The sequence below is a fragment of the Phyllostomus hastatus genome, unplaced genomic scaffold (assembly GCF_019186645.2).
Source record: "Phyllostomus hastatus isolate PE091 unplaced genomic scaffold, TTU_PhHast_1.1 phas_scaffold_93, whole genome shotgun sequence".
Lineage (NCBI taxonomy): Eukaryota > Metazoa > Chordata > Mammalia > Chiroptera > Phyllostomidae > Phyllostomus > Phyllostomus hastatus.
The window spans coordinates 28052123-28065422 of record NW_025334042.1 but is presented as its reverse complement, the minus strand read 5'-3'; positions in this window follow the sequence as shown (position 1 = coordinate 28065422).

Here is a 13300-nt window from a genome sequence, read left to right as displayed (position 1 = left end):
AATTCAATCTCTCATTGATTGCCACATTTAAGCCACATGTATATTCACGCCCAAATTATACTCTGGCATCAGTATTTGAGTAGGCTTCATACACTGTCAGATACTGATAGTATTTGAGTAGGCTTCATACACTGATAGAATGCCCGTAAATGATCATTCTATCACTTGAAATCCAGAGCAAACACAGAACTACACAACCACTCAGTCAATGTTACAAAGAAAATCAAAATGAGATGCAAAATTGTGTGTAAAAATAAATCTCCCTCTCTTCTGATTTCACTCTTGGTCCCCCCCACCCAGGACACTCTGTGGTATCAAGTGTAATGAGATCCTGAGTATATTTTAATGTATTCCTTTTATAATTATGTAGTAGAACCTTCACCTGAGTTATTCAAATATCTGGGGATATCTGGCAAACCAATGGAGTCAAATTTCCCACTAATTTCTACAAGGATTTGAGAAGACTCAGAAATTTCATCATTAAACAGCGCCCAGGATGAGATTCCTGATCAGGGTGAGGGTGGGGAACCATGCTAATCAGAAAGAAGGGGCGGTCCTGAGTACATCCTGCCATGACTCCCTTGGATGTGTCTGTCATCTTTGGTTTCATATCTAAGTTGTCTAAAGAAAGAGTGGCTGAAATAAAAGCTCACAGCTCAGTATCACTAAATATTCTTTATAACACTGGGGCAGCAGCTCAGGTTCACAAGCCCTCTAACCAGGTATGACATAAGGACAAACATCCCTCCCCCATTCACTACGGAACTGCTCTGGCACCTGGAGGAATCCAGTGGGAGACTCTGGTACCTAGCTAGAGGGCGTTGAGTCTGGAAGTCACCTGGGAAGAGAAGTGATTCTGTAGAAGCAGCCATATCGCAAAGTGATTCTCACAGAAGAGGTGAGGGTGCCCACTGTGGAGGAGGTGCCGGGGGACCCTACAGTGGTGGCCAGAAGCAGCATCAGACACAGGGATATGCCTGGCAGACATGGCAACCCTGCTGGAGGAAGACAGTGAAAGGGGAAGACAAATTAAACCCCAAGACACAGGGGAATGTATGAAACATTCCTTAGGGACTCCCAGAAAAAAAACAGGAGGCTTGAGCAAGAGGAAGTGAAACACAGAGGTAAGGAAGTACATCTCACAATGTCTCCCAAAGGGTAGGCATTCAAACGATTTCTTTTAGAAGTGTAAGTTTAAATGCTAGTGGAGTTGTTATAGAATAATGAGAGACACACACTGCTGTAAACGTATCCTCTGAATAGTCGTACAGACTGTCTTGAAGAAGTTTCTCTCTGCTTGCCCTTGTCCTGTCCCCTATAGCACTGACTTATTTAACTTTGATCATGGATTCCTAGGATTCAGCTAGGGGTGCCTCCGATGGAAAGTGGAGTAGGAAATTCTGTGGGAGGAGCTTGGGTGTAAATCCAGAAAGGATTTTTCTGGAAAAAAAATTTTCTTCTCATCTTAAGACAAAGTCACTGCTATATGGCAGTATAATACAAAACAACTCGTTCTTCAAAATAATAACCCTTAACATTTGAAGACAGCTGCCGCATCTCTGCTTAGTCTCTTCTCCTGAGGCTAAACTCCTCAGACATCTGTTCCTCAGATAAGGCGGCTGCAGCCACTTCATCTTGGCAGTCACTTTCTTTCATTATCTCTCGTTGGTTAATCCACATCTTTTTTAAATATGTGTGTGAGTGAATCAAAATTCATTGACTTCAACTCTGATTTTTTGTAAAGTTTTTATGGTCTACAATTAACTTTATATTACTCTTGAGCCTCTTTCCTGACTATGGTGAGAAAAATTAAACTTTGCAGATAAATCTACTTTTTCCAATGCAAAATATAGATTGTTCTTCTACAGTGCACACCTCTATAACACCAACTCCTTGTACACCATTGGTTACTAGGAGGAGGGTATCAGTATAATGCAGAAGTCGCTCTGGTTCAGACACGATGCCTGCTGGGCAAGGGAAATGGAATAAGCAGGCTTGCTCACTCATTTGACTCTCTTTCTCCATATTCCCATGAAGTAACAGGGAAAACTGTTATGGGACAGAATGAATTCATTAGCGACAAAATGAAACCAAGGTAGGATTTTGCCCTCAAACTAAACTCTGGAAGTCCAAGAACTAACCTCTAGCAAACAGTATGTGGTCTACCAAGAGAGAAAGTTCAAGGTGAACCTGGACCTTTAAGAAAGAGACAGAGGGAAAACAATGGAAAAGGAAAGGCAGCCCAAATGCTCTGCATTCCCAGAGTCAGGTTGCCTTGCCCAGGTGACCCACAAGGACATCTGTCGTGCTGACATATGCCCTCAACTGCCCAGATTGCAGTCAGATCTGTTCAGAAGAGAGCCCGTCTGCATGCAGAGCTACACACATCAGCTACTTGTACTCACCAGCACAGTTCTGCGCTCGTTAAAATGAATGAATCAGAAAAAGTGTATCCAACATCCAAGAAAGTCCAGAAGAACAGAAAAACAAAGCCCAAGATGAACAAAAAGAACAGGTAATCCTAGAAACAATGGAGGAACCAGACTTAAAATACCCAGCTCTTTAGGCTTTTGGCTTGAAGGAGGCTTAGGTGCAACTTTCTTTGGGTCCAGAATCCAGGTTCGTCAAACACCAGCCACCTCCAAGTTCGCTGAAGTTCGACCCCAATGAGATCAAAGTCAGATACCTGAGGGGCACTGGTGGGAAGTCACATCTACCCTGGCACCAAAGGTCAAACCCCCTGGGCCTGTCTCCAAAGAAGGTTGGTGATGACATCACCAAAGCAACCGGTGATCGGCAGGGTCTGAAGGTTACAACGAAACTGACCATCAGAACAGACAGACTCAGAAGGAGGTGGTGCCTTCTGCCTCTGCCCTGATCATTAAAGCTCTCAAAGAACTGCCACAAGAAAGAAAGAAGCAAAAAAACGTTAAGCACAGTGGAAATATCACTTTTGATGAGGTTGTCACATTGCCCAGCAAATGCAGCACCAATCTTTAGCCAGAGGACTCTGCAGAACCAATAAAGATATCCTGGGAACTGCCTAGTCTGTGGGCTGTGGTGATGATTGGCCACCTTTTATAATACCATAGACAACATCAGCAATGGGGCAGTGGAATGCCTGGGGAGTTAAGAACTACAAAGGAAAATATTTTGATTAAAGATCATTTGACAACTGCCCTGGCTGGTGTGGCTCAGTGGATTGAGCACTGGCCTGCGAACCAAAGGGCTGCAGGTTTGATTCCTGGTCAGGGCACATGCCTGGGTTGCAGGCCAGGTCCCCAGTAGGGGGCACATGAGAGGCAACCACACAATGATGTTTCTGTCCCTCTCTTTCTCTCTCCCTTCCCCTCTGTAAAAATAAATAAGTAAAATATTTTTTAAAAAGATCATTTGACAACCAAGGAAGAAAGGGTGGAAAGAAAGAGGGAAGAAGGCATAAGAGTATTTATTTCAACATACAATGAGAACCTCCAGAAACACTAAACACCAAACCTGCCCACCACAGTTGCCTCTGGGAACTAAGACCAGGGACAGCAGTGGAGAGACAAGGAGATTCTACTTTTCACTTTACAATGTCTTTTATGTTTAAATTGGCTACCATTTGGACATATCAATACTCATTCTATTGTAATACTTAATACAAAAATGTGGAGAAGGAAACATTGTACATGAAAAGCATACTCATTTTTTGGTCATTTAAACAGAACAATAAAATAGGTCCCACTGTATTTTTAAAACTTGGATTTACAAATCCTAAGTTTTCTGAATAAAGTCTGGGAAGCTTTGCAGCAGGGGCCCAGATAGCTGCGGATCCATGAGGCCTGTAACCCCACCAGTAATTGCTGCCTTGGACTTAGACATGGAAAGCCATGGCTAAAATCTGCAATGATCTGCAAGAGTAAGATAATTGAAATTTAACCCTTTGATAAAGAATTAAGAACTTAGCATCAATTTATCATATTAGCTAGTGAGTCACAAGGACACCCAAAGTTCATTGTAGTTTTGAGTTGGAAACAAATGGGACAGTGAAAAGAAAGAGCCACCCTAGAGAATGCCCCCTTAAGGACAAAGGAGATGCCAGAGAGCCATTTGACAGCTAAAAAGGAAACGGGTTAGGAAGAAGTTACCTATTCCACGATATTGCTTTGGGTGAGACCGGACTGTAAACCTTGATGAAGCTAAAGTCTTACTCGAAGTTTGAACGTCACATTTCAGGTCACTTCACTAAAAATATCATGGCCTGTACTACACATGCCTCTGAAACAAAGCTTTAGCTAGTCATTCGCAAACACCAGGGCAAGAGTTGATTTAGGCATGATGGAATCCATCTGTAACAACCAGAGGCACATGTATTTTGTAAATATCAAAGCTGACCCAAAAGTACATTTAACAATGAATCTTTTATAAGTAGGAAAATGATGATGGTACTATATGAAAAACCGAAGTAATATTCACACAACATTAGGTAATTGCTATAAATGCCTTGAGGAATAATAATATTTACCAACTTGCTGGTTTATTACTTTTAAGTGTGATTGTATAAGGTCATTTGAATAGAGTTCTTTATACTTGCGGCCTTTGTGTCTTTTTTAATTCTTTTAGAATTCATTTCAGCTATGTAACTAACAGTACCTTGCTGGATACCAATAGCTTGGTCAAAATGAGAGTGACACTCAGCACAAGAAAATAGGTGACAAACACAGATCAAAGGCATGATAAATAACATAGGATCACTTGAATGGAAAGACATTAATAAGTGGACTGAAATTTTTATCATTCATATCTGCTCGATGCGTCAGAAAAAGGAGGTGTTGGAAAAGTTTGACCTTGAGGCCTCTAAGGCAAAAACTGAACATTGACTTAATGGGCAAGGGAAGAACTAGAAAAGCATCTTGCTATCAAATGCAAATAAAGAGAAGGCTCTCCTTGAGCCATCCATGAAATGACAATGCAGGTGGGGCTGGGGCTGCTGCTCCAAAACCCATCAACGTCCACCCAACTCATCTTTAAGCCCCATGTTCAGTCCTGTAGTGACATCCTTCCACCAATTCACAGTTGCCTTTGGGGTTCGTGGTAACCCTGTTTTCTTTGTGTGATACATTTGGGAAATCCTCCATTTGACTTACCTTGGGAACTCACCTCTAAACCGGATCATCTGGAGGAATTCTTAATGAATAAATGCCCAAGAAAATAGAATACCTAACTGTCTGACTCAATCAATGTGACCAAATTTAAGGAGAGAGCAACTCTTGTTCCTCTGTTGTTTCAATTGCTTTTGATTTTCATTCTGAAGTCAAATGGGACATTTTTTATTAGATCTCTTCCATATTATAATGAAAGCATAGCTTTAAAGTTTACTACAATCACATTGGTATTTGCCCATGTCTCTCTGACTCTTCTCTTGTATGTTTCCCTGTACAGGGTCTGAATTTCTGTACCATATTTATTGGATAATTCACCCTCACCAGAGCCAGCATCTCGTGAGCACACAAGAGCCCAGCTAATTACAGATCTAAAGCAGTCATTAAACTATCCTGAAACACAACAAGTACCACTCTATCAAATAAAATCAGGCACAGGGCACACATGCAGGCCTGCTTGTTTGGTGGTAATACGGATTTTAGTGTGCACTTGTCACCCACTTTAGGTTCTCATTATTGTCCTGCTCATCCTAATTCAGTGATGTATCATCTTCTCGCATTTGTCTAAATCAGTTCAGCAGCAGATAAATCAAAGCTTTTCTTGCCCTTGCCCTTCCAAGCTGTTCAAATCATCCATCTGACCATGGAAGAGAGGAGATAATGACTTGCTTGGAAGAAGAAAATTTCTGCACTAACTCCACATGAAACCATGTCTGCATCAATGTGTGCAAATAAGCACATGGTACATGTATGTGCACATACACACATACATACACTGAAATCACACGCCTTGGGGCATATTCCAAAAGAAAAGTATCAAAGCTGCAAAATGTCGCTCATTTTTTTTCTTTTAGAAAAGAGGAAAAGCCAGTTTCAATCCTCTTCTTTTAAGAAGAGAATATATTCAACATTTCAAAAGCTATCTAAGATCCCATTTTTATATCCTCGCAAGCTGTAGGAGCTAGAAATTAATTGGTTCTTTAACTGGCAAGTCCTTTGACAGACAATATACCTCAGCATTCAGAAACCTGATACATTTTTCTCTTTGTGGTTCCACAGAGGAAGCATAGTAAACCTGGAGGCTGAAGAATGCAGCACCTGCTTCCTGTGACTTTCATTCCCTTTTTCCAACCCACCCCTACATGTTGTACTTCATTTTACTTTTTTTTTTTTTTTGCCTTTGGAGCTTTTACTTCTTTCTCTAGAAAATACATTACAAGAAAATAAAAAGTGTATAAAAATCAAGGGCTACAGCTGTGACAGGGAAACTAAAATGCAGCAGTTTCCACCAGCGCCCCCAGCTGCCGTCAGAGAAGCGGCAGCCGACGCAGGGAGGCATTGGCCCCATTTCCAGTGTCTCTGTGGGGACAGGAGCTACATGGGTTCTTCGCACTGCTGCAGGACGGACTCTGCTGCCCTTCAAAGAGAGTAGAGGGAATTTAAGGGGACAGTGGGAAGGGTTCACAGGAACAAACTTAAAGGACACATGGTCATAAACTAAGGGGAGGGTGGTAATGGGAGGGAAGTGGGGAGGGGTGGGAGGGGGGACTGGATTGGGAGTAAAAAGGAGAAAACTGTATTTGAACAATGATTAAAAAAAATTTTAAAAAAAATAGAAAAAAAAGTGAAACCAGGGCATGTATTTGTCTTCTTTCAAGTTCTGCAGAGCATCACGACAAACTCCATTTTAAGAAACACTGAAGGAAAGAAGGAGGGGTTTTCCCATATTCTGTAAAGGATCCAAACATGCTTCTCTGTACTGCTTTTCTGTGTCACCCATGCCCAGGGCAGAATCTAGGTTGAACTCTGTAAATCAGGACTTTGAATGTGTTTCTCTGGAGGTGAAAGTAGCTGAATGTGGTATGCATTCCATTTATTTCAATTTATAATTTTATTAAAAATAGCACTCTTTCCCATTCTACCCATTTTTGTTGTTATTATTATATGTATTTTATACATGTTTTCTCTTTTCTTTAAAGGCTTTTTAGAGTAGTTTTAGGTTTACAAGAAAATAGAAAGGAAGGTCCAGAGATTTCCCATATACACCCATCCTAATAGGTACGTAGCCTCCCCCATCATGAACATCCTGCACCAGGTGGTAGATCTGCTACAATTGATAAACCAATGTCGACATATCATAGTCATTCAAAGTCCACAACTTACATTATACTTCACTCATGGTGTTGTACACTCTACACGTTTAGACAAATGTATAATGACATGTGTCCTACATTATGCTATCATACAGATTTTTCACTGCCCTAAAAATCCTGTTCTCTGCTTTTTATACCCCCATCCAGGCTCCACCCCCTCCCTCAGCAACCACTGATCTTTTTACTGTCTGCATAGATTTACTTTTTCCAGGATGTCCTATAATTGGAATCATACAGTATGCAGCCTTTGTTGATTGGCTTCTTTGACTTAGTAATTTGCATTTAAGGTTTCTCTATGCCTTGTCATGGCATGATAGCTCATCTCTTTTCAGCACTGAATAATATTCCACTGCCTGAATGTACCACAGTTTACTTAATCCATTCACCTCCAAAAAGACATCTTTGCTTCACAAGTTTTTGCAATTACGAATAAAGCTGCTATACAGATCTATGGCAGGTTTTCATGTAACATAATTTTTCAGGTCTTTTGGGTAATTACCAAGAAGAGCAGTTGCTGGACAACATGTTAAAAGTTTTCTAAGAAACCACTAAACTATCTTCCAACACGGCTGCACTATTTTGCATTCCCACCAGCAGTGTATGAGAGGTCCCACTGCCGCATGTCCTCACCAGCACTTGCCGTCATCAATATACCCTATTTCTTTTTTATTTTTGATATAATTTACTGATTTTCTCAGTATGAGCCTAAAGCTTTGACTGGTAGCTGGTAAAAGCAATGTCATATATTTTCTCTAAAGTTTTCCCGGGACATGTCTGTGGGTGCATTGCTGGGTACACGCAAACATGTACATTCCCTCTCACTCTGCTGTGGGAGAGTCTTTTTGATTCTTTATGTTTTCATCAACATCCCTAGGCTCATTGGCCCTGTGTTGCTACCTTTGTACCCTCATTCTGTCTCCTCTTTCTTGTCCTAAGAATTTCTGTCCTAACATTTCATTAGCCATCACTCAGAGGAGAGAAAACCTGGATAAACCTAGAGGTTCATTTGCTCCTTCAATTTGGTAGTTAGGAGAGAGCTGATTCAACAGATACAAGTCACCTCAAGAGAAGAATATGCTGATAGAAGTCCCCAGGTTCCAGATTACTCTTTCGAATAAACCCACTTCCTTGATCAGGAGCCTCTGAGGTTTGATCAAGGCATAGAAGGTAACCTGCTCCTCCAGTCCCTCCCATCTGTACAGCATCATAGATAGGTCCAGGGTTCTTCTCCATGGATCACTGGCCATGGCACATGCAGCCCACCCACATCCAGCATAAACTGTGGGGTAATGGGACTCTGAGAGGTTGTGTGCACTCTGCTACTTCTCAGCTTGTATGTTTTTGCTGAATAAAACATACTTTATATTCAGCATCCCCAGTGGCCCCAATGGTCTGTCACCTGACCCCTCCTTACACAATCACTCCAATCTCTAGCTGGTGCCTCCTCACTCAGCTCTTGTTCACAAGGTGCCTCTCATGGCCCAGAAGAGTGGTTTAGAAATGATATTGCATGAGTTTCTCAGGCCAGTCCCAAGGCAAACATCTTTATAGCAATAATGCTCACTTCACACAATGACCTTATCTCTGGTTCAAGCAGCTTCTGACAACATTCTTCCCAAGTGTGTCATTGGGACAAGTCCCATTCTTATAAAAATCTGGAGGATTATGAACAGAGAACTGAATGAGTGAGTGGTCTGGGTTTTGTCCCCTCAATATTATCTGCAGGTTGAGGACGTCTGAGTCTGCCTGCACAGATTTCTGTCCTCGTTGTCCCTGTGGCAGTTCTGTTGACTTAGAGCAGGGGCATGTGTGTGAGAGGCCAGTGGGAGACAGTGTATGCCAGTAACATTTCTAATGTTATCTCAGATTGTTGAAGCAGATAGTTAGAATACTCATCAGTTATTGCACACTGCCTCTAGACATATCTATAATTTTTCAAATAATGAGGAAAACAGGACCCACAAAGTTCAGCATTCTCCCTTATACAAAAATCCCCAATTAAAATTGTAGCTAAGGGTGTCACATATAGAAATAAAATGAAGAAAATGTGTTTGAGAAAAGTTTAAATAAAGATATCAGAAACTCACCCAAAATGTGAGGTATTGAAGGGAATCTAAAGAAACAGAATTTCTTCTTCTTTATATGTTTCAGTGAAATCTTACAGCAGCACACGTTCTACACAATTGAGTCGGAGATCTCAGAGGAGCTCAGAAATGTAATCATGGGAGCAGGGCTGCTCCAGGATGAAGGCGCGACAAGTGAGAACAGAAGACAAAGGGGTTACAACAGGCATACTAGAAAGGAAAAATAATGTTAGGTAAATTTCCCCAAGACACTGGTGATAAAGGAATAGATTTTTGTCTGTTTTTAATACACTTTGGTTTTTTATTTCCAAATAACACGTTCAGTTCAAAAAATAAGATAATATCAAATAGAAGTGTTTGTCAATTTATTTTAGAAGAGTTTAGTATTTTAAAATAATAACACACAAAGATTATGTCAGGGCTTAGGGTTGATTTATTAAGAGATTCAAGCCAAAGGAACCTAAAAGGAGGGGTGGAGACAAAGAGCATGGTACATTAATAAGTCTTTGTAAATAGCAAGCAATCCTAATGGGAAAATAATTTAATTAACACAAAAGCACTGAAAAATCTGTGATGTTTATCTGGCTCAGAACCACAACCTCAATTATCATTAGTCATCACATTAGTTCATTTATATTTTAGAAACTTTGGGAAAGTGCTTAATATTTTTTTAAAGTTAAAGGAAAAGGGTAGTCTGCGGTGTACAATCAGAATACGTGATCACTAATTGCCTGCATTCTGCCAGAGAGGAATGTGATTGAACTTCAGTATTCACTGGGTTCCAACACAAAGTACCAGGTGAGGGAGAGCAGAGCACCAGCCCACATTTTCACTCCTGTGTGTTACCACTGAGATGTAGCCTTGATGCCCACCAAACTCAGCTGAAGTCTCCAGTAAGGGCTGAAAAAATGTGGGGGTTAAGGAACACTGTTTATTTTGCTTTGAGAAGTGTTTTGGAAGATAGGCATACTGGGCTCAAAAAAATTCTCCAGTATATACCCCTGTTACTTCTCTTCAGCCTCTTTGAGAGCTACTCTGAAGGCCCTCAGGACCTCTGCTGTGCTGTTGGTTTAGAAATCACTGGCCAGATGGCTAGAGTAAATGGGGAAAATGGGGAAACAGATGAGCGTGAAATGACAAGTAAAGGAAGTATTTCTAAAATCTTCCATTTAAGAAAAACAACAGTAGTAATCACCACCCTAACATATAGAGAGCACTGCAAGCCAGGGTAAAGACTGTGGTCATTTGCCCTAGCTGGGTGGCTCAGTTGGTTGGAACATCATCCCTTATGCTAAAAGGCTTCAGGTCAAACCCCAGTCAGGGCACATGCCTAGCCTAAGGATTCCATACTGGATCGGGGCACCTACATGAGGCAACCAACCGATGTGTCTCTCTCACATCGATGTTTCTCTCTCCCCCTCTCTCTAAAGTCAATAAAACATGTCCTCAGGTGAGGATGATAGATAGGTGATAGATAGATAGATAGATAGATAGATAGATAGATAGATAGATAGATAGATAGATATTTAAAAAAAATAAAAGTCAAGACCGTGGTCATTCTCCTAAAAGCATCAGGTAACCACTGAAAGGTTTATGTGATGTGACTCTCTCACTGATGATTTATTAGGTGTGAAAATAGATACTTGAAAGCATGTCCACAGATGGGCTCTTGGAATTCTGCCATGCTTCGTGCATGGCCGAGGCCCAGCCTGCCTTCCCTTCAGGCAGTATGACATGTGCTGCTTATGCAAGATAACATGCCCACAATAAAGGTTAGCAAATACATCAGTGCTCCAGAAATGAAACCAGAGGAACAGAGTCCATCTGGATTCAGAAAATAAGACAAAACGGTGATGATAAACACTAACGCACTTCAAAAGCCTGTCTGCATTATGAGCAACATTGCAGAGCAAGTGGGTGTCCCCAGGGATAATTCCGGCCATCCTGACACCTTTTCAAGAACATAACACATACAGGACCTTCCCAGCCCCGGCTCCTCTATTTATTTATGGGGCCGAAATGGAGCCTCTTATAAAATTGAGAACTTATTTTTAGTGAAGAACCAGGTGAGCAAAATTCTTAAATTATAGGGCTTCAACTTTTAGAAAGGAACTAATTAACATCAACTCTGTAATGAATTTTCTTATACAATTCATGTGTTTGAATTAGAAGTAGTAGGTACTGTTTTCATTTTAGCTTGGCTAAAATATATCTCCTTGATCATATTTCCCTTTATATTGACTATAAAAAATCATGTTTTTAGGTTTTTAAAAATAAATAGCTAAAAAGTGTCCTTGTCAAAAATCTCTTTAAGATGTGATACTGCATTTTTAAAATAATTACCAGAATGAAGGTGGTAGCTTGAGCATGGATACCCAAAGACAAATGCTCTCTTACTGACCAAACCTGAGTCAGGCTCCTCTGACCCCTCTTCTCAACTTGTCCTTGACCTTGGGCTCTGTCCCTGGCCTGCTTAGTCAAGAATCCTGCCAGGTCAGTTTAGTGAAAATCCCCCATTCTCTCTATCTGATCAAATTCTTCATCCCTCACGCTCAATCTTGTCACCCTGACAGCCTGCCTGTCAAGTTGGTTTACCCAGAATCCTCCCCTACCCCTGATGTCTCTTCAGGGGTAATTTTCCATCCACTGGCCCCCCCACCCAGCTTCTTGGCTATAAATCCCCACTTATCTTTGCTGTACTTGGAGTTGAGCCTGATCTGTGTCCCTTTGCAAAATTCCATTGCAGTAGTCCTTCTTGAAGAGTCTTCTGTACCATCTTTAACAAGTGTCATAAATCATTTTTCTTTGACACCAAGACTCTTCAAAATTCCCACAGAAATCATCAGAGAATGTTCAGAGAGAAAAGTCTTCACCCCGTTGCAAACCAGATACGGTTGTCCTACATGTTCCAGGGTCTGGGTGAATTTCATTCGGGGAGTCCCTGGGGTGTGCACTGGTAAAAATGACCACCAATTGCTAGCAGCCCCTGGACAAAGCAGTTAGAAAGGAAGTGGCAGGAGGCACTGATGTAAACTTCAGACAACAACAGAAGCAAAAGTCAGAGTGGCATGCGGGTGAGATCACAGGCAAAGAGAAGGACAATGAAAATGTTTAGCACTGGCTTGCTCTGGCCTCTGCAGCAACTGAGCTCACCTGTCAGAGAAACAGGCATTGAAACCTTTCTCTGGAAATACTGTCCACGTCCATGCTCTTAAAAACCTCTTGGCTATGGCTCTTGTTCAGCTGACTCGCCGGTCCCCACAGCTGCTTAGGAATATTTGTCTCCTGTTTTTAATCTCTCTTTACATTCTGAATCTAGAAATATTTCTTGTTTTTAAGATTTTATTTATTTAATTTTAGAGAGGGAAGGGAGGGAAAAAGAAAGAGAGAAAGATCAATGTGCGGTTGCTGGGGGCCATGGCCTGCAACTCAGGCATGCACCCTGACTGGGAATCAAACCTGGGATGCTTTGGTTCCCAGCCCGAGCTCAATCCACTGAGCTACACCAGCCAGGGCACTGAATCTAGAAGTATTTCTTAAAGAATCATTGGTAAAGAAGCATTCGTCAACCTATGTTTAGCTTAATCCTACTTAACAAAAGGTCACTAAAATAGTTTTTAATAAAGTTAAACATGCACTTCCCGTGTGACCCGGGAATCCCATTCCCAGCTATTTGGCCATAGGTTGGTCTCCCACAGCTGCTGTTACAAATTACCTTCGATCTGGTGGCTGAAGACAACCCAGAGTTATTCCCAGTCAGTTCTATAGGTTCAGCACAGGTCTCACTAGACAAATTGAGGGGTTCGCACAGCTGCGTTTCTTTCTGGGGTTTCTAGAGAAAAATCTCTGTTCCTGCCGTTTCCAGCTCTGGAGGATGCCTATATTCTTCACCCCTCCTAGTACTGGTGGCTCAAGTCCT